The 23,434-nt window shown below is 38.0% G+C and overlaps 1 protein-coding gene across 1 annotated transcript in view; it reads left to right on the forward strand.

Moving 5' to 3' along the window:
- PDE3A (phosphodiesterase 3A) overlaps positions 1–23,434 on the forward strand; it is a 496,440-nt gene that overhangs the window by 253,625 nt on the left and 219,381 nt on the right. The gene's annotated exons all lie outside the window — the stretch shown is intronic.

Consider the following 23,434-nt stretch of genomic DNA (forward strand, 5'->3'; position numbering starts at 1 on the left):
TAGTCCAGAGTGCACTGATTTACATACATTATGGTTACTGAAAGCCACATAATGCTGAGACAATTCCATTTATAGCACTGACAAACTCAGCAGCTGTCACTGTACATTTACTACTTACAGATGTTCATTTAGAGAATTGGCAGTTGACCTGTACAGGAGGATCATGGTATTGTGGTTGAAACTGGTTTTCTGTAGAAGTCCTATATAAATGCTGGGTCTCAAAGATGTCTAGTGTTGTTGAATGTAGTGGTAACCAGTACAGAGATTTGCATTGAAAAGAGAAAGAAAGACTCTATTTTTTCCCATGGTAATGCCATAAAATGAAAATAGAAATTTACTAGTTAAATATCCCTCTATATCGAGGACAAATTTAATTTGTAATGTAATTCCAGAGCCACATGAAAAAGTGTGTGAACCGAAGTACGAATCAAGTGATAATGTGTATGGATGAACACTAATGTTGTCACACTTTCCCCCCCTCATTTACAGTTAGATTGGTACTTGAATTATGTGCCTATGCAGAAACACAAGAATCCTCAGTCCATGCTGAGCTTGTAAAATCTGGATGTAGTGTCCCGGCAAGCAGGAATGTTACTTTCTTCCACTGTGCTGACCAGTGTGGCTGAGCTGGCAGGGAGAGGGTGATAATTTGCTGCTGACATAGGCCAGCAGAAAAATGCAACATCTCTGGAGCAAGGTTAGGAGCAAAGAAAGAATGGGTTCTCTGAGGCACAAAATCTCCTGAGTGGAGCTGGGTGGAAATTTTTGGTTGAACCTTTTCAGGGGCAAAAAAAAAAACAATTTCAGCAACACCGAAAAGAAGAAGAAGGCTTTTTCATTTTTCAATAAAGTTCTTTACCAGTTCTTGCCTGAAATATCGAGACTTACATGTAATGTTCACTGAATCAACATTACCATCCCCAAATGTTCAAAACTCACAAGTCATGCCCCAAAAAAATCATGAGATGAGATTTAAAAAAAAAAAAAAAAAAAGCAGGATTCTTTTAAAAAAAATTCTTACTGGTTTTTGAGCCTTGTAGAGTTCACTCTTTAAGCTTTTTTTCTGCACCATAAGGGCTGTGTACAATTTTTTCTTCTAAAAATGAATGTTCTCACACAGGGTAAATCTATACTGCAGCTGGGAGGTATAATTCCTGGTTCCGATAGACTTACATGCACTAGCTCTGCTTGCACTAGCACGCTAAAAATGTGGCCATGGTGGCAGAGTGGCAGCTCGGGCTAGCCTGCTGAGTACTCACCTAGGATCTTGGATGGGGTTCTACTCAAGTGGCTAGCCCATCCAGCCATGGCCACCAACACTCTATTGTTTTTAGCATGAGCAGAGCTAGCATATGTATGTCTACTGAAGCTGGAAATTACACTTCCCAGCAGCTGTGTAGAAGTAGCCTGTTACCTCACTCCAGGAGCTGGGGCTTTATGAAAAACAACAAATACTGTGAAACTTGCAGTAAAATCATGAGAGGGTTGGCATCACTACCAGTGGTTCCATTCAAAAGTTAGAAGCGGAAAGGTGTTTCTCTGAACACTTTGGGAGCCTCAGAAAAGATATAAAAATAGGAATTCATGGATGACCTGTTTTGTGAGCCTTATTGTTTGTCTTGAATGTTATAGCCATCCCTACATACGGTGGTTTTTTTGGAATGTAACCTTTTCAGAGCAAGTGTCTTTTTGTGTCAATTTACAGTGCTATATGAATGTATTGACTAACAACATTAAACAATCACATCTGTTTGGTGGTCCATGCATTTTTATGTCCTGGAGGTGAAAATTGGTGGCCATCTGCTGTATTTGGTACAGCATTTTAATTTTAAGTGATGGATGGAGCTGCTGCTTCTGTGTTTATGAAGAAAGTGGTTGAAATTGCATGTGCTGAAACTGTATAACGGGAAGTAAGAAAATTGGGGCCTGATCTTGAAACAGATCCCCACACACCGACTCTGGAGTTCCACTGAAATCTACTATGGTGGTTACTGAACTAACAGGAAGCTCTCATGTTCTGGTCATTTATCGTGAACAGAAGTGAATTTTTGATATCGTTTAAAAAATGTCTATATACACATATATCAAAAATATCTGTTTTCAGCATGCATCCTTGCAGTGTGTTTGTTGCAAGGTACAGGAAGTTAGTTAGTTACCATAGAGCTCTTTTTACTTTAAAACTTTTAGAGGATAAATGGACAACTCTCTCCCTTCGCTTTTCTTTGCTTCCCATCTTCCATCCAAGTGTCATATTTTCCATGACAGAGTTACAGTTCGAACACCAGGATGGATATGGAGCAAATGGCCCGCAGCAGCACATAGTGTTACTGATGAGAAATGCTAGAAAAAACTAGTCTGTTGGTTAGATGGCATACGGGCCCAGAGTCAGATCTGGGTTCAAATCCTGCTTTTGTCGGTGGCTATCTGCGTGACCTTGGACAAATCTGATAACCATGCCCTTCCACCATTTTTCCATCTGTAAAACAGGGCTAATAATGCTTACTTATGTCAGTAAAGCACTGGATCTATGGATAATAAATTGCTATAGTTATGCAGGGTAGTAATATTTATTTCTGCTTTGTCTGTGAATGGATGTAATGTTTTATATTATTAAATGGCCATTAAGAAAATAAAAATGTTTTTAAGGCTAACCTATTGGACAGCTCTGCAAATTACAAACCCGACTTGTTTCATGGGTGGGTTGTGGTGACAATATTTCATTTCAAGCATCATCCTAAACGCTAGAAAATAATAAAATCTTGCAAGTTTACCTAACTTCTGCTTAGGTCCTGAGTTTGCATTCCTGCACAAAATTCCCATTGAAGTACACTGAAGTTTTGAGTGCTCAATAAATGCAGGAATTTGGTCACCTATCCTGCAATCGCTTAGGTCCTGCTTAACTTGAAGTCTGTGAGATTACTCATTTGAATCAAGTCAAGCATGTTAGTGTTTGTAGAATTGAGGCTTAAGTTTGTGAAGCATTTTTATTAATTGTTATTCTGCTTACACATAGCATTCGTTTCTCCCTCTATTGAAATGTAGCCACCTGTGGGTGGACTAAGGGTTTGTCTACACAGTATGGCAATGTCCACCAGAGAGGGTGTAAATAGTGTAGTGTGTAGACCCTGCTGATGCGCTCTAAAGTCCTAGTTCATGTTGATAGCACTGTTTCAAACACTACTATGTTAATGCATGCTAGGAATCCTTGAGAGTGCATCAGCAGGGTCTAGGCTGGGCAGTCAGAGTGCAAAACGTTAGAGCAGTTTACAATATACACTACTCAGGTACTCATTGTCATGCTGTGTAGACAAGCCCTCAGATAGCTGTTTAATAGTACACAGCCGTACTACAGCCCTTTAAGGATAGGAGTGAAGGAGAACAATACAGCACATTTTGAAGCTGCTGAGGGAATTCAGGAAGGTGGAACACATTTACCTGAGTTGGAGTTTGCCCAGGTCACTCCAGTTGTCACCTCTACTCTTACAAAAAAAAGACTATTGAATCTTTAATGACCACAAATGGTCAGTTTTACCTCTTTCCCCATGAAAGTGGATAGAAGTTTAAAGCAAAGAATCAGCCAAGGTGTATGTGTTTTCTGATTAACCCATCATAAATGTGGGGCTAGCGCTGTGTTCTGGGGGTAGTGCATTGTTTTAACAAGAGTGTAATAGGGAAGAGTTATTGAAGTTGTAGTAGAATTTGATCCTCGACCAGCAAGAACTGTCATCACAGTGGTAAACAAGAATGCAGCTTTGCTTTGGTTGATACCCACTGCCTTCCTCATTCTTGCCTGTTTTGAATAGCAGAGAAGGAATCTGTTTGCCTACTGAACAAAAGACGTATGTGCTGCATCCTTTATAACCTTAAAAAAACCCTCAAACCCACAGAGGTGATTAAGCTCTGCTTGAGAAGCTTGTTCCCTTTCAAGTGTAAATGAAGGACAGCTGTTGCCAATAAGCTCTTGTGCTTACACAACACTTAAAAGGCATGTTTTTACATCATGGCGCAAGTCAGCGCAGACAGTGAAATATCAACAGACACTTCTTTATTTTGTGTCTAAGGTCAGGAGGGACAACAGTGTTTAATCATCAGTGTCTGTTTGGAGTCTTATTTTATCTTGGCCCATTGAAGAATGTCAATTGACAAATTGTGGGAGATTGCATCTTCCTTTTTGAAAGGTAGGCACATGAAACAGGACCGTGACTAAATAGCCCTCCTCAGAAGTGAGAGAGCCGGGACCTGGTGACACACAGTTTATGAGGAGCAGCAATCCGGAGAGAGTTTGATTTGCTGAACAAATCTGTCCTTGAACTCAGCTATTGGTCAATCTTACCTGAAAATTCACCTTCCTGCCTTATATCCCAGTTAAAATCAGCCAGGACTCTCTTGCTTCAGTTCTTGTCCCAAGGGTTGAACTTCATGTAATTTACTCAATGGGTTGCCCTTCCCTTTGACGCTTGCTAGCCACTCCCTCTAGTGGTACTTGGGAGTCTGGGGTTGATGGACTTGAGGGCATAGTTTAAAATTCTTTTTTGGTTAGGCTTTATCTGGCAGTGGTAACTTTCCTAGCTGTCGCAGTGATTGGTAATCTAACCTTTGTGGATAGGTCTGTGCTAAGATTTTCAAAAGTGACAAGTCTTTAAGTGCCTCAGACTATGGGTACCCAACTTGAGACATCTAGTCTTGAGATACCTGATATTCAGAACATGCAGAGTGCCCAACCTTTGATAGTCAGGCACCCTGAATTTTTGTAACTAGTGACACATTAATGCAGTATGTGCTTTAAAAAAATAGTTAAATAAAAATAAAATATCTACTAATGTCTATTCCTTCAAATTTCTAAAATACAGCTATAGGTGTTCACTTATTGCTCTGGATGCCTATCCTATACATTAAAAATTACAAAATAAGCTATAGAGCAACAAGATAAACAGCTGTTGCTATTCAGAGAGAGCTGCTTTCTGTAAATTTTTTTTTTTGGGGGGGGATCCAGACTTTGAAAAGCAGAAATTGTGAGGTAAATTGAGTTATTTTAATTTGTCATGCCCAAAATTCACTATTTCCATCTCAAAATTGTTCAAAAATCAAGTCAGGGCCCCAAAAAATCATGAGATTGTCTTTAAAATTATGTGATATTAAATAGTACATTTGGAGTTATTTCTATTTGGTTTCAATTAAAAAAATTTTTTTGAGTGTTCCTGTTTTTCAAGCTTTTCTCAACAACAGTGAGGGCTAAAATCTTACTCTTTCCCCCCCCACACACACACTATCCCCAATGAAATCTGAGATTCTCACATAATTATGCGATTCCACCAGGTGCTGGGGATTTTTAAGAATTACTCCAAATATGGAATCACGAGAGTTGACCGCACTGAAAATTGAGGAAAAGGGGGCGGCTTTCACTCTACCTGCAAATGTCCTCTAAGGCCAAGAAAATCAGTGCAACTGAGCTACACCAACCTGTTTTTGGATCCTTTTTAGACCTGACTGCATCCTTTAATTACACAGAAGTTGGGCCCTACCAAATTCGTGGCCATAAAAAACGCATCACATACCAGGGACTCTGGTCTCCCTTGTGAAATATGGTCTTTTGTGTACTTTTACATTTTAGTACTAAGAAAGTTTCATAAACTGGGGTTGCGAACGAAAAGGCGGTTGTAAGGCTATTGTAGGGGGGTTGCAGTATTGCCACCCTTCTGCACTGCCTTCATAGCTGGGTGGCCAGAGAGGAGTGGCTGGTGGCCGGGTGGCCAGCTCTGAAGGGAGCGCCACTGCCAGCAGCAGTGCAGAAGGCTGGTATGGTATGGGAGAGGTCGTCACTTCTGTGTGTGTGTGTGGGGAGGGGGGTGTCATCATGGGCTTTATGTGCTTATATTTTGCCATTTTTAAATACATCTTCATGCTTTGTCACAACACTGAAATTTGACATTTAAATAGCTGAAACCATGAAATTCAAGATTTTTTTTTAAAAGCTGGGACCATGAAATTTATTAAAACAATCCAAGAATTTGTTAGGGCCATGGACATAAGGTACAGGCTACAAGGCTTCAATTTAGGATAAGGTTTAAAAGCTTTTTATCCAAACTGAACAATTTAGATCAATATGCACAAAATCTATGCAGTGTGGAAACCATTCAGAGACGAAAGGTCTGCTGAAAACATGTAAGCGTAAACTTTTAAAAATAAAAGCTTCAAGATAGACTCCGAAATCTCTCTGTTTAGTTACCAACCAGATTTTCAAAAGTGCAGACCACTCAGCAGCTCCTGTTGTGATCAATGGAAGTTGGTGGGTTCTTGCGGTTCTGAAAAATGTGTAGTGATCAGCGATCAGAAGACTCATTTCCTATTTCCCTATCTGTTCAAATTTGATTGAGTAGTTACTGGAAATACTGTGATTAGGTCTATACACTTTAAGTCTTGGTTTGTTGTGCACTGGAAACATCCAAGATTTTGTCCATGTTGGAAATTTAACAGCATTATTGTTTTCCCCCGTCTTTACATCCCCTACAGATTTTTTGTTAGAGGTAAATGATAACACTGCTGCTTGTAAATTGGTCTTATGTTGAGATTCAAATGTCTTGCATCAGGCCAGAAATAAAAAGTTTTGCACCTAAATGTTGCCAACTCTCATGATTTTATTGCAAGTCTTGCAACATTGGGTGGTGTTCTTAAAGCCTTATATCCTGGAGGCATGTTATTAGGTGAGAATAGTAGCTTTAGTTTGGGGGCGGGAATAATGTAAGTTTCTAGCTCTCAGGGCAGCAGAGAAAAGTGATTTTTTCAGAGACAAGTGCACCATGAAGTGATGAAAGAGAAGGGAAATAAACCCCCCCCCACCACCACCACCAAATATATTATTGAAAAAATGAAAACAAAACATGTTTTTAAACCAATTTATTTTTTTTTTCTTTTGGGAGTTTGATTCTTGATTTTTGAATGCCTGGCGCTGTCAAATATCATAAGATGCATGTCTAATGGCAATCTGAGGCTTCCTGTTACTCCCCCCCTTTGTCTATAAGCTGTTGGGGGACAGACCATGGCTTTATTGGCATCTTTGAAGCACCAGGCAGACCCAGCCAGAACACTTTTGGTTATTACAATATGAAGATTTATAGACTGGAGAAAAGTCTGTCTGGTTGTGAAGCTTGTGTGAATGCACATAGGTGGGTTAGGATTGCAGGGAAGAAAATGTCACAGGAGACCACTTTAAAACATTATTGAGGACCCTTTTTATAGGCACGATGAAGTATGGCACTGAATACTCTGACCCTGATCCAGACAAGCACTTAAGTAGGTGCTTTAAGTATGTGAGTAATCCCATTGATTTTCAAATAAAATGCATTACAAATGATTACAGTGGGTCTACTCATATGCTTAAAGTTAAGCACCTGCTTAAGTGCTTTTGGAATCAGAGTCAGAATGCTCAGCACCTTGCATTTTCCTCCCTCCAACCTTCTCCCACTTATGTACGTGCCCATAAACTTCACACACATTTGGACTTTTTCAACTTTGTAGCTAAGTTGTTTTCAATGGAGTCACAAAAAGGAATGATTTTGGCCCCAGTTGTTATGAAACCCCTGCTTCTCTCAGGGCAGAGGTTGTTTGTGTGTTCAGTCTAGTCCATGATTACTCATTCCCTACTGATTCCCTAACAGCAACTCTGGTTTTGGTCATTCACTAACTTCTAATATATTTACTTTCTGGGATTATAAACAGTATTGCCAGTGGACTTTTAGTTTCATCACTGATGAACCTTAAAGAGTAAGTTATTCTGCTATAGTACATACTAGTTGGGTCATTAAATGGGAACTGCTCACTTTTTAATAGTATATTATAGGAAAGTGGCATTTATATCATCTTGTTAATAAGAAATAGTTGAGGTTTCTTATTCTGAGAATGGATGTATTTGGAAATCTCCATAAGATTGGAAGTGTAATAGAAAAGACAAAGAAACAAAGAATACAGCAGGTTAGGTTGGAAAATGGCCTTCAAGTGAAGGGTGGGACTATTTTAATAATTTTAAATAAACTGAAATTCAGTGTGGGTGGATCCCGCTATTTCTAGGGAAAGAAGAAATTGTTAATTTGTAACTTTTGGCTGTTATAAATTATTACATAGCAATTTATCAGTTTCCCGAGAATCTCCCATTTTCCCCATAGAGACTTTCTGTAATGTAATTGACAGGCTTGAGATATTCTGATCTTTTGATTTCATAATATGTTTTCATTGTAATCTGTCTTGTTAGCAAGTTGATTTATTCCTTTCAAGAGCTGATGTATTGAGAGAATAGTTCAGGAAATGAGCCTTGTTAGTTTTGTTGGTGAATTAAAGCAGACCTATTATGAACAGAGTATAATGTGGCTCCTGGGAATTCTTTGTTACCTCTCTTTTGGCTTCGATACTTGAGCTTGCAAGAATGAACTGGGGACTTGTAAAGTGATTTAGTTTTGCTCACATCTTCTGCTGGCAGGATTGCATTTTGGATTAGTTGAGTTATGGGCAGCATGGGGAAAATTCAAAATGTCCCAATTCTGAAACATTATTTTCCATGAGAATGCAAAGGTGCTAAATAAAAAATGCAGAGAATGAGAATTTGAGAGAAGAGTGAATTACTTAGTGAAGAACTAATGACATATCTAAGATTCGACTCAATAGCCATTTCAAATCTTCTGTAAACTTGAGTTGGTGCTCTTCTGATTATTCAAATATTTTTCAACATACTTAGACCAACATATGTGTTTTGTTGACATGGTTCAGTACATCTGGCATGTCCTAATTGGGTTTCTGTTTTGGACTGGGTTGGCATGGAATGCAAACAGCCATTTCCATTGAAAAGTGTGTCTTATGGATGCAGGCTTGAGGTAAGAATAAGATGTGAAGAACTTTTTCACTGATTTTTGGAAGCATTGCAAATTGGGTGTCATCTAAGAAGCTTGCTCTCTTCTGCTGTCAGTTTTGTGTTAATTTGCCCAGTTATATGAAATGATTAATGATATTTCATCTCATCAACTCAACTGTTGTCAAATGTTATTTATGTAGCTGGATTTTGAAACAGCACTATCCTCTACTATAGAATCACTGCTCTTTTTAAATGCCTGCATATAAACTGATCCACCTTTCTATCTGAAGATATAAAAGCATTTATAGACATTAATTAAGCGTCAGCACCATTGTGAAATAGGTAAGTGTTATTACTGGCATTTTTTGTATGTGTAAACTGAGGCACACAGAAGTTACATGACTTGCTGCAGGCCACATAATGAGTTGGTGATTGAGCCAGAAGGAGAACTCTAGAACTCAGGGAACCTGACTCCCAATTCTTTGCTCTGATCACTAGACTGCAGTTATTGCTCTGTGCCCATATTGCATCTGCATTATGTCAGCTCTGGCGGCATAGCTGTATTTCAACAGACACTAAAGGGGCTATTCTCTTTAGTGCATGTGCTTAATGCTTATCGATGTTAAAGGAAGTTGTGGTAGAGTATTGAGAGAATTCATTCTTGTCATATAGAAGCAGAAGTAGGAGAGGGCAGTGGCATTTTGAAGACACACTTATGTGTGAAATCCATGGAAGCTTACATATTTATGATGGTGCACGAAAATCCTTTGGAAGAAGAAAAATATTTTGAGGACTAGCCTGCAATTCTGCCACTGCTGCATGTCAGTAGCAAACACCAAAGAAAGAAATGCAGAATAAAAACAGATAAGAAAGCTGTAGTTAAACAAAGCGGGCAAAAGGTTTCTGATGACAACTGATATAGAAAACAAGCTTTTGTTTTTTTCCATGACTGAATACTGTCTCTTAGGGCTGCTGTGAAAATAGGCACAATATGAGAGAATCTGCAAACTACATCCGTTAGATCCATGGGCTCAGTAATGCAACACTGGTAATTGGTTTTGCATGTGTTTTTATTTTTATTGGAAAGCAGGGCTGAAATAGCTCCCTTAGCTCCTTGTATGTAGGTTAAATGTGTTCGAGTAGGTCCCTTGGCTCTTTTGTACTTGCCAGTGCTATTGCAGAACATTATGAAAGCAGAGTAGCAACTGTATGAATTAAAGCTTAAATGAATAACTGTGATAAGAGAAAAATCTTGCTATCATGGCAGTTACTTCTTAAAAACTGACTAGTGTTGTCAAGCATTACACTGTGGGTTTTTCCTGCTGAGTATTTTTTTTCTTTCAGGGAAAGGTTGAATTTCCTTTTCACAATAAGGGCCAAATTCTGCAGTGGTGTGAATTGCATGTTGGTGAGTTGGTGTAAGTTGGTGTCATTTACCAGTAGGCAAGAAACATAGTAGGAAAAGCAAGCTCTGGGGCACAAGGATGTGTAAGGTGAAGTAAAGGAGGAGCTCTATTTTACACTTTCGTTGGTGGCTTTTCTTCCAATATCCCCATCCTTCTTTCCATTCAACATCTAATTTACTTGCTTATGAGCAGTGGTGTGTAACCTACATCACAGTTTACACCCCCTCTGAATTTGGCTCTAAATTGGTACTATTGAAGCATATAAGAAATAAAATAACAGCTTTGCATGCATAAGCCTATAGTCATGTTAGCTAGCTGTTAACTTTTGAGATATTTGGCCTATGTGATGTGACTTGGACATTTGATTAGTTCTAAGTATGTTCGTGCCCATATCCCGAAAAGAGTCCTCTAAATGACTGACACTGAACTGCCACTCTTGTTGGCAGACCAAGCGGAGATTGGATTAAATGTACTTGGAGAGTGATCTTGAGGCTGCAATTCAACCATAAGTATCTGGGATTCATTTTGTTCACTTATGTTTTAGGAAAGACTAGTTTATTCCATTGCAGAAATTATTGGGTGAAATCTATGCCTAGTGTGATGCAGGGGGTCAGACTAGATGATCATAGTGGTCTCTTTTGACCTTAAAAAAAATCTATGAACTGGCAAGGGCTTTCAATCCAACACACTTCACTAGTATGTATGTTTTCACTTACACATCATGGAAAAAGAATTAATGTACTCGTATTAGAAAAGATGAAAAATTAGTTATTTTAAAAATGTCCCATTATCAGAAATGATGGTGTTTAAACAAAACCTCAAAATGTACTTGTGGAGAACAAGGGAGGCAAGTTTAGTAGTTGTTATAACATGTCATATGCCTCTCAGGTTATCTGTTTGATATTAACCTCCCTGAATGCAAGGTGTTAAATCAAAGGATGGTGTAAAGGGAGAAAAAAGTAAACAAAACAATGGCTCTTGAGGAAGCAATGCAGGGAAGATACAAGTTAGAGCAATGGTTCTCAACTAGGGGTATGTGTACGCCCCTGAGGGTACATAGAGGTTACATCAACTCATCTAGATATTTGCCTAATTTTATAACAGGACACTCAAAAAGCCCTAGTGAATTCAGTACAAACTAAAATTTCATACAGACAATTACTTGTTTATACTGCTCTATATACGATACACTGAAATGTTAAGTACAATGTTTATATTCTAATTGATTTACTTTATAATGATATGATAAAAATGAGAAAGTAAGCAGTTTTTCAGTAATAGTGTGTTGACACTTTTCTGTATTTTATATCTGATTTTGTAAGCAAGTAGTTTTTAAGTGAAAAGAAACTTGGGGGCACGCAAAACAAATCAGATTCCAGAAAGGGATACAGTACTATGGAAAGGTTGAGAGCCACTGAGTTAGGGAATGCCCCTCTGGCTCCATCCAGGCTGTCTAGACTTACCTTTCCCAAGGCTGAGCCTCGGATCAAAGGGAATTCTAAACCTCAAAGATGCTAGAAAAAGGAGGAAGGGTGGAGCAAGTGGCCAGAGGCTACCTAGGGTGTGTCCGTGAAAGCTGACAGACTGAGACACAGAATCTGCTACAGCAGGACAGGCTGCTTCTCCCTGCCAGAAGTGGAGTTAGCTGGGCTGAGGGGAATTTACAATAGCTGGCAAGGAAAGTCAAAGGTGTAACTAGGACCCATGCACGTAGGCCTTTTGTTTGTGTTTAACCTTTACTTCACATGCTTTGTACCTGTTGAGGAATGCTTTGTTTTGAAGACACTGTTTCTGCGTCACTGCAAACTTATAATGTCACAGGCTCCTGAAGGGAAACTATTACAGGTGCCAAAACCAAATTGGGCTGATGTCATTAACACGGTTGGGAAGCAGGAGGGCTGCAGCCCAGAGATCCAATGTAAGAGTGGTTGAACCATGTGGTTCCATCTAGACTGAGATGCAGGAAGCCAGGCCTGTCTCCTAAGGGGTGCACTCAAGAGGGACTAATGGTTCATCCTGTAGACATGACAGTACTTGACACTATTACTGTAAACCATTGGAACAATTTATCAAGTGTCATGGTGGGATCTCCATCATTGATAATTTTTATATCAGCATTGGAAGTTTTTCTAAAAGTTCTGCTCTAGGAATTATTTTGAGGAAATTCTATGGCCTGTGTTATACATGAGGTCAGATGAGATGATCACCGTGGTTCCTTCTGGCCTTGAAATCTGGGGGGAGGAGAAGGATTTATAAAATCTCTGAAACCTCAGTGGAAATCCCAGATGACATTTTTTCATTTACTTCCAGTTGCCCAGCTAGGTTTTGGAACAGAGAAGCAGGTGTGTTGATTCCTGGGGCTTCTTGTCCTCCAGCTGAAACCACTGAATCCAGCAGAAATTATTGGAATCCCAGCAGAGACTTTTGGAATTTCCACTAGGGATGGACTAAAACCAATGTAAGAGTACTTTCTTACAAAACAGTTTCAATCTAAGTGGCTTCATGTGTCCATCACTTTGAGAGCTGATGCATCCTTTCTGTAGACAGATTGATGATGCACATGAGGAGTAAGTACACGCTACATGTTGCTTATTATTTACTGAGTGCCATGCGTTACTCCCTTCTATAGAAAGATAGCAGTCTATGCTCCAAGAAGCTTACAATGAAATTCAAAATCCTGGGTCAGATGTTCAACTGATGTAAATAGGAGTTGACTGGAATAAATGGATTAACATCAGTGGAAGAAGTGGTCCATAGTAAATCATGTATTGGGAGATTGAGGTAATGGTGGTAGTTTGCAGGAGTCTTAACACTGTTATTCTCAGAATATGTATGCCACCATTTAAAGTGTTTTAAGGTGAAAGGGAATAAAACACAAACATTTTCTTTTATGATACACTGCTTTTTTGGTGAGGTAATTGAATAGGAAACGATTAATACTTTAAGTATAAAAAAGTACCGCTACATACCATCCTCTGTTTTCCCTCAGAAGCCACTTGCTGTCCTCATTATATTTTTTAGTAGCTGAATTTTTTTCCCATGCAAGCTGCAGGAGAAAGTAATTAAATTTATTTGTGGCTTCTAAACAGATATATGCTTTTATTTCTTTTTTCGGGTGGTCAGAAGTAACAGATCAAAAGGCAGCTGTGCTGCTACTTTGTATGTTTGTTTGTCTTTAAAGATAACATCATTCCCCCAGCCCCCCTCCCCATAAATGGTTAGCTTGATACTTCACCAGACCTTTTTCACGTGAACCATTTTCAACATTCAATTTAAAAAAAAGCATTGGTGTCTTTCTTGTTGCCATTTTAGGGCAAATTAATGCAAGTTAAGGTAAGAGATAAACTGTTTTCAAATAAGATCTCAGCATACCAAAGTGGTGGTGATGTAGAAAGCCTATGGCTAAATATCCCTCCTTCCCGATTCTGGATGGCAAAATTCTAGTTACGGTGGTCGCCATTAAAATGACAGCATTTGTCACACAGGGCTCTCTTGGCCTCTGATCCTGCAAAGATCTCTGCATTTACACATAAAGAGCTCTGTTTACTTTACTGCAGTTCTGCCTATGGGGAGCTCATAGCAGGATCAGGGTTCAAGGACTTAATGATCATTGAAGTCAATAGCATTTATTTAATGGTACAGGATCATAATCTAAGAGCATAATTTTTTCCTTTCTCCTTATACTTAAAAAGGAAATCAGTGTAGTAACCTGTTGGCACATACCAACTCCACGGCAATCAATGGAGGACTTGCATGATTTGTGCCAACCAGCAGGATCCCACAAGCCAACCTGTCCTATGCAGCTGTCATGATTCTGATACCAATTGCTGATAACTTGCTTCCGTTTCTGCTCCTACCGCTTCTCTCTGGCTATCTCTTGCATTCAAGGTGGGAACATTTATTTGTCCACTGTTTCTGCAGCTACCTTATGCTCTCTCAGAACTTTGTCCAGTTCCAACCATCTGCACTTCTGATCCAAAGATGAAATCTGAACCCTCTCTGCTACCACTCTATGAATGTAGTAGCTGAATTGCCATACTGGGGGTAACTCAGGAAACCATGAAATAGTACACGTGACTTTTTTGTTTAGGTGCAATCCTGCTGGTCTACTTTTTTTTTATTTAGGAAGCACTAAATATTTGATCAAAAATTTGGGGGGCATGCACAACAGTGATGAAATGCTATTATACCCATTTCTTTCTTGAACAAATTAGCATTTATCGCATAGAGACAGATAGTGGATATTAGTCTATAATGGGATCTTGTTCTGAACTTTTTTGGTGGACATGGATGATCAACAAGCTGAGAAGTGTGTTTATTAAATAAGCATTTGATGCTTCATTTGGTTATTTGGATGCCATTCTTGGGAGCTTGTACATACAGATGACTCAAGCCATGGCATGATTGTAGCCAGACATATTTTAGTACTGCTTACTTTGAATTGCAAAAATTGTAACATTAAGTAGTTTCAACTGATCCTACAATATTAATTCTGTGCAGTAAATACAATAACTAGATGCCTGTAGACTTAGCGCAGTTTGGCTTTTAAAAATGGCTTGTGACATTTTGATCATATTGTTTTCCTCTAAAGCACTGGTGTCACTGTCCATATGGAAGAGTTTAGTTTTATGACTTTTATTTTAACTTTCCTCTGTATGTAGCAACTTTCACATGCTGATGCTTCTACAGAGAAATCCTTGTTATAGGAAATAAGAAAATAAGGTAGGCTATCAGTATGTGGTAATCTTGGGAGGTGTGGTGGTGGTTTTTTTGTTTGTTTGTTTGTTTTTGTGTGGGTTTGTGTTATTTTTTTTAATCCTGAAGTAAAGTGGGAAGGAAGGATTATTAGTTAAATGTTTTATTCATCCACGTTGAGTTATTATGTAGGCAAAAAAAATCCCATTCTCTGCCTCTTTTGGAAATCATTTGGCTGTCCATTTATTTCTTTGTCCTGATAGAGATTTCTGTATTTTAGCAAACTGGATTTCACAATCCTAGGCTCCGCTTTCCAGATGTTCATGTATACGCAGTAAAGACAATCCACTTTATTTGACTTTTTTTTTTGTACCCACTTTTGTGATGTATTGAAAGAAGAAACCATATAATCTAAGACACCCAATATTAAATAGCTTCTTTTTTTGTATGAATAAATTAGAGCACTGTGGTAGCATTAGAAACTGACAGACAGAAATACATGTTTTTGTTTTAATTAAACTTTACCATATTCTTCTCTATCTCCTCCTCAAAAAGATGAAGTGCCGCTGTTAAGATCCTATGTATCAGGAGTATAACACTCATATGCAGTTTGGAGAATATAGTTGTAATGATTTTAGACATGACTGGAGGTGAATCTTATTTAACTGTATTGTTATCAGTTGCACTATTTGTCATAACTGATAACAGTTTTGTTATATTGTTTTAGTTCCCGATATTTATTTATTTTTCCTTGTTTAATTAACTAAAGAAAGTTTGTATGGTTTGGTGAAAGAAGAAAATTTAGTATAAAGCTGCTTACGATTCTGAAGTAGAATGTTAATGTCATGTTGCAAGGGAGAAGGAGATCTTTATTGCAGCTCATCTTGCATTTAATCTGAAACAATGGCATGTTGTTCCCTGCAGCTAGGTAAAGAGAGGATTGCATCCTCCCCCAAAATACTGGGACTATGAACTTGTTCTCCATTGCCCCAATAGTTTTCTTAGCTCCAAAAAGAGGAAACAGGTTTGCACAGTTTAAGTATGTTAGTCTTCCTATACAAAAGGCCTTGAAAACTTGTGAGGTTGATTTTATTTTTCAAAGTTTGAATCCTGATTTCTTACTGTGTGTGTCTCAGCTATTACCAGCTTTCTTATTATAGTATTTGAAGAAATATTTCCATTAGAGCACATTCTGCGTGATCTTCTCACCAACAGCCTCACAGATCCTTAATCAATAGGAATAACTTCTAATACAGGGCAAAAAACAGGTGAACTCTTGCAAATTCATGTACTAGGTACATATTTTCAGGTCAAGATACGTGGCATTTTTTTCTGTTTGAATGATCTCAACATAGGTTGAAGCTCTGAGGTGACATTGGTTTGATTGTGTATTGCATGGCTCGCCATTCCCTTATCACACAGCCATAGTAATAGGAGAATCCTATGGAAGTTAGCTTCTACAGTAGAGACCTTGTGGTCTGTAGATCCAACAAGTGTACAGCAAGGAGTCCAACTTACGTTTCTGGCTGCTTGCTATTGAGAGTTCCTTCCTGGGACTGAAAGAGGAGAAGAATAAATGCAAAGCCATATGGTCATTCCAGCAGCTATAGTTTTCCTGTTTTAAAGCAGCATCTAAGAAATCTTTAGTTAGCCCTTCACATCCACCACCTTTTTACTGCTCCTCACTACTCATCTTTGATTCCATGGGTGATCGTTTATCAAGAAAACGTGACACCGTGGACAAAATGCTGATCTGTAGCATATTCAGACTTGCAGGTAAACAAGATGGAGACACTGTTGTGAACATCATGGGAGCATATGATTTGACTTACTGGATCAGCTAATTTATGCATCGTCTGGTATCTTTCTTTTTGCTGTTTTCTGCGCTCTTCTGAAAGCTGATGTTTTACTGGGGGGATGGGTTGTGGACCCCATAATAAACTTAGCCACTATAGCTTTTGTTGAAGAAATTGCACATGACCAACTTTTTGTGTGTGAGGTACTAAAGTGGTAATTCTTTAATAATTTAAGTTTTTATAATGAATTAAGGATAATATTTGCACCACATAGAATATGGGTACTTTTTTTGTCAGTGTCTTCTGTAAATTTGAATTAAACTTGTATCAGTGCTCTAAATAAACCATGTATTCGAACCTTGTATGGAAGACATTGGACAACTGCAAAATATTGTTTCAGGGATGATGGTATTAGTTCTTCCATTTCTTGTTTTTAGAATGTACTTGTTTTATGTATGTACTTTTACTGTGGCATAGAAAAATGTTGACTAACTTGGACTGTACTATATCCATTTTATTGTCAAAGTTTATGAGGAAAGTCAATTTCTAAACAGCAATTAATATATTTTTATTTTTGCTAGAGAATTATAGGTTAGTACTTTATATGGCAATCAAGAGCATGTACTAAGAGAGAGCGTAGGAAGAGATGCTGTCTTTCGTTGTTCTGTACACTATAGAGAGTGCTTGAGAATTGATTTGTTAAGCTGTTAATGTCACGAGTCAATTACTGCACTGGAACTTGGCCCAGTGTGCAGGAAGTTCTGTTTTGTGCTGTTTGCTTCTATTTTAGGAAGATCTAGTGCTTTTTCTTGATCTCACCACTGTGTTTTAAGGATGGTGGCCAACAGAAGATGAACTTTGTTGGGCATATTACTAATAGTACAGGATATTTATACTACTGCATAAAAGGTGGGAACCTCTATTTTTACTGTAGCCAAGGTGACCCTTCCCAGGGAATGTCAATCTAAACAGGGCTTTGGGACAGAATCTTGTGCTCCCAGCCGGCAGTCTGGTGAGATCTTTGCCAAGTCAAAAGAGTAAGTGGAAGCAGCTGTGCTCATCAAATGGTCCCTTGTTCTACCAACCACTACTGCCTGTCACTCAGTTGCTACAGGCAATAAGCCTCTCACCTCAGACAGTGAGTACAGTGAGGAGTGCAAATCGGGGGAGAATGATCCCTTCCCTAATCTCACTGCTATAGATGGGCCACAGCATCTGCAAATGGAGTCCCACTGGAAGAAATGTGTTGGCGCTCATCCTCCCTGAGAAGGCAAGTGGACTTCTTAATAATTCCTGCCTCTGCCTTTTGGTAGGCCATCATTCATCCTCTTTTGTGTACTCTTCCATTGGTTTACCTTTTAATGAGAAGAAACATTCTCTGTCTTTTTCCAGCTAGGACCTACAAAAGACTGATTTTTTTACTTTAAATCCTTATCAGCTGTTATTCCTTGAAATTCTTAGTTTAAATTAAAGCTTTGGATCCTGACTCCGAAGGAAAGGCTAACATAAAATAGGACTTATCCACAAGTGACTCCAAAGAGAGAAATAGAAATGTTGATGCTCATTAAAAGAATCTCTTTATTGATTCGGATCAACACTGAACTCCCTACAATGATCAAAACAAAAAACAACAAAAAAAGTCCTGCTGCTCAACTTTTATCAAAGAATTGTGTATCTTACTTCCTTCATTATTCAGTTCCAAGCTCATCTCCATTGACATGGAAGCTGTGTCCTACCCACATGAGCCAATAAACCTTTAATTATTTTTTAGGCTTTCACTTACGGGCAATTCAATGCTTTAGATGACAGGATAAGCCTCAAACAAATAAGTCAGACTGGAGCCTGCATGACTGACAATGAAATTGGGTCTTCTAGTTCTGGACTTCTTGCCTCACTGTTTTTGTAGGACAGAAAAATAGTCTATAGCAGCTGATGCCCAATCTCAGCCTTAGCCAAAGAGCTCCTTTTATTCATTGGTTCCTCTGCTATCCAAAGAGAGGAAGTATCAATAAGTTTAAGGCTCCACAGCCAAGATGTAAGACCTTGGGATTTCATAACCATATCTGCATCTTTTTTCTGCTCAGCCAACCCTCTTGAGATACCTCCTAACTCATGGCCTCATTCTTCTGCCACACCTCAGGAAGCTCTCCATTTAGGTATTCAAATGTTTCAAGGGCACAACTACAGAAAAAGGAGTGTCACAAACAGAAGTTAGTTTGTTTAAAAGTTCAAGAGATGGTTCAGTCAAAAAAAATCAAAGACAGATCCCTAAGATTATCCACAATCTGGACATCCTCCAGATGTCCTTGTAACTTAAAGTATGTACTTAAGAAAGTATGTGGCCAATTCACCCAGTTGGTTAGTGTCCTGGGGTGAATTAGTCTCACCTTTTATTTCCTTTTGTCCTCACTCTCAGTGATCCCAAAAAGTAGCAGCCATTTTAAATTCTCAAGAAGACATAGTTGCAACATGGATGTTTAATTTGGTTCTAGCTGTTTTGACAAAGTCGTGGTTAACACCTCTTTGCTTCGTATCACTGCACTTCCAAAACACTGAAGTTACCTTCCTAGTGGTAATCATTATACCTGGAGATCCGTCTAGCAGTAGGTTGCCAACAAGGTACCATCCACATGGATACATTTTCTCTTAGTTTGGACCTCATGTTCATATCTATCAAAAATGCATTAACTGATCATGAGAGATGGTCCTTCTGTCATTGTGACTGACCTACACCTATAACAGAAAAGACTGGCATAACCATGTTGTTAAGAAAATGTAGCTTGATTTTTTTTTGTCTATCTTCTGGTAGTTCAACAGAAAAGGTATCCAAATCTTGATTAAATTATGCTAAAATTATGTGTTTGTGGTGCATTCAAGGAAAAAGACTGTAATTACAGTCCATTCCATCCAGTTCTACGTCTTGCTCCTAAGAATTGTATGTACTATAAAGAAATGTGTAACAAGACCATTAGTACATACTTTCATAGGACTCTACAAAATCGAACATGCAATCTTAAACTGATGCTGTTTTTGATGGAAGTGTGGTGCACAATGTAGTATCTTAGTAAAACTTTTTAAAAAGAGACAATTCATTAGATATATAACTTCATAATGAACATCCTTTGTGGAACCTCCCTTGTGGTTTCACTATTGTTATAAACCCATCCTCAGACTCAGTGGGAATTTCATAATATGGAGAATTTTTGTTTATTAATTTTCTGTTTTCGGAATAACTGGTTTCAAGTGGTGTTTTCTTTCAAATATAAGCAGGTTTAAGCCTTGTTTTCTATTATGCTCTGCAAGACACAGTTTAAAATCCCCAAATCCTTCCTAATGCTGTAGCTATATGTTCACATTTTCATAGGCACTAATTTTAGGCTCAGATTTGTAGTTTAGCTCTGGCAGCGTTTTGCCGGTCAGTCCACCTCCCCACAAAGCGACTGAAGTAAGCTCCTAGTTTGTGACTTAGTTCCATCTGGAGTTCCAATAAGATGTAAAACCAGGATTGGCTAACGTGGCTATTAAAAGAAATAAACAGGTGAGAGCAAATATTTCTCTCTCAGTATGACATAGTCCCCATCCTCTTTCATTAGGGAAAGATATGCCTAATTGCTATTAGTTGCTTGATGTCTAAATATCATCATGAGGTGAAATATCATTGCCGAACACAACTGTGTTAGACCTGGCTGGCAGAGCTAGAAATTGTTATAGTCACCTGTGCTTCAAGTTTGTTACTTTATGCATTTCTAAAATGATACAACTGGAATGATTTAAATGTTTCTTTTCAATTTTCACATATACTATTATCTGGGAAAGAAAAACAAACTTGAAAAGTTGCAATTAATTCTGACTTAACTGACAGAATTCTCATGATTATGAGCTCCTGGAATCAGACTGAACGCCTGCATTTGTATTTTATGCAGGGTATTTTATTTAATAGCTGTAATAAAATTGGCAAAAGTGCACAATAAAACAAAATTAAGCTCATTTTGGCTTAGGATAGATTAGACATTTACTGCCTTTTTCTAGTGCAGCCAGGTTTTGGATCACAAAGTCTGCCCATTGCTTTTAGTTTACCAGTGAACAGGGATTTTGTAATTATTTTGAGCTGTAGCTTGATTGGCGGCTTTTTGTTTGCTTCATAAAAAGGAAAGGCATCCTTAAAATTTCTCCATGTAATGTAAAGTGTTGGGATAGAATTTTGTTCTTTATGATTATTATTCCTGAATAAGTACTGGGAAATGTACAGAAAGCATCAATCAAAATGTGTTCTATTCTTGGTAGATTTTGCAATACCAGATTTTAATGTCACATTCCTAATTGCTATCTGTTTTTTTTTTTTTTTTTTTTTTCTCTGAGATTCTTGCAATCCTAAGAAAAAGAAAACATTCCCAGTTTTCTTGGAAATTGGCTTATGTTATTCAAAGTATTATTTGGAAATAAAAATGGATAACATTTGGAGAATGTGTGCTGGGGGAGGATCGAGATATGCATTCAATTCAGTGTCATGCCTGTGTTTAGAGGTTATGCATTTTAGAAACACAGCTTTTTATGAGAACATAATGATCTTGGAATGTAGTTCATATGTCCAAAGAATGTCATAAGAGTGCAGCTTAAGTAGATATCAGAAGGTTTAACCCAATTTTTGTGAGGTGGAAGTGGGAACATCTTCATTTTATCTACTTCTGTGTTGTTAGACTGGTTAAAATATAACTTGTGAAATGGTCAAATGTGTGATATGTCATTTCCTGACTCTGTCATAAACAATGATCTTTTCCTAAACCAATTCCCAATAAGTGAAATAAATCTGTGAAGGAAATAAGTTCCCATAGAGGACAACTACATACATATGAGTTTTTCACTGTACATCTAGAAAGAGTGCTTTGTTTAAAGAGAAGAATTTGACTAGATTTCTAGGACTACATTTCTATGTTATTCCTCATTGCTTCCATTGGCTCTCATGGTATAACAAAATTGACCTTTTCTGGTCTTTCAGCATCAAGTTGGCAGCCTTTCTCTGCTGTTGTGTAATTTTTGATAAATACATCAGTTTAGATTTTTGTTTTGAGGTTTTTAAGATACCTTTTTTCCCTCTAGTTGCAGTTGCTTGGATCTTTACATATATTGGCAAAATTTGTTGCCTTTTTATTCAAGTATATATTATTAATTATTTTTTCATTTTGGTTCCAGTGACCCTCTTAATAAGCTTGTCCTTCTATGTTTTGCTCCAAGTTTCTTAAGTAAATTGGCTGAAGGATGACTAAATTGTGTGACACTGTTGATACAGATTCTCACACTGCATGGAGGGTGTTTGTGTGTCTGTGTGTATATATAGTATACAGTATGTGTATCAGATATAAAATTGCAGTTAAAATCTGTGTGACTACATAAGTAACTGTGGGTATGTAATATATCTATAGCTTTCTTTTTATAAAAGGTGCTTTAGACATCATTACAAAATATATATACTATTGTATGAGAGATGTCATAGACTGAGGCAAAGCTAAAACACAAATCACATCAAGATTAATACGTCTTATTGGCTGCTAATGATATTAGAAGTTCATCTATTTAAAAAACAAAAGAAGAATTTTTGAATGCAGTAATGTTGTGTCTATCCATCATGTACCCCATTGTACATTTATTCAATTTATCACTTTTGTCAGTGGACAGGCCTATTTAATCTGTCACTGATTTTAGTTTGTTTGGTTTGGATAAGTTTAGTTTGTGTCTGTTAAAACACACACACACATCTATTTTTGGGGCTTGATCCTGCTTCATTAAAATCAATAGGAGTTTTTTCATTGACTCGAATGAGATCAGAAGCAAGCCCAGAATCTGTTCATGGTATTTTGAGAAATCACTTATAACCTGCTCCATCTCCAAAAGAAACGTTTTCTGAATCATATACTTTAGCTGGTCTGTAATGACACCCCAAGAGCCGTTGGCCTGTTTATTGGCTCTGCTGGATTGCAGTAGTGCTACAGACCCTTTGTTATCTTCTCCGTGTAGCTATTTACGCATGGTAGGATGCTTCTTCTGGTGCTCTTTCATCTTTAATATATGTATATTATTACATTACTGTTATTTCCAAACATTGTTGGTGTTCCCCTTGTGCCTTGGAAACAGATGTGCAAACACAGAATGAGGACTGAACTCCCATTTTGACTGTAGAGGGAATTTCTATAGGCTACCATTAATGCCTGTTGGGAAGGCAGCTTTTTACAAGTTTGAACACATTGCAAGTTAAAATCTGACACAATTACAGAGTATTGGTTTCTTTATAGAAGACCCAGTAAATGAAACTGAAGGCTCAGCAAAATTGATTGACCACTGGGTAAAAAGCCTGAACCGACAGTTAAGATTTGCTTTTAAACCCACCAAGCTTGTGCTTGGATGAACTGTAAGTGGGAGCAGGGCATGCAGAATCTTCCTCCATTTCCGGAGAGTTAAACTCAAATAACTTAGAGTACGGTAGAACCTGAGAGTTATGAACACCTTGGGAGGGGAGGTTGTTCTGATCTCTGAAATGTTTGGAACGCTGAACAAAATGTTGTGGATAGTCTTTCAAAAGTTTACAGCTGAACATTGACTTAGTACAGCTTTGGAACTTTATTGTGCAGAAGAAAAATGCAATTTCCCCTTTATATTTCAGTAGTTTTCATTTACTATAGTACTGTACTGTATTTGTGGTTTTG

This window comes from Emydura macquarii, unplaced genomic scaffold (assembly GCF_026122565.2).
Source record: "Emydura macquarii macquarii isolate MOO-44397 ecotype Brisbane River unplaced genomic scaffold, CSIRO-AGI_Emac_v2 contig_2205, whole genome shotgun sequence".
NCBI classification, from domain to species: Eukaryota; Metazoa; Chordata; order Testudines; family Chelidae; genus Emydura; species Emydura macquarii.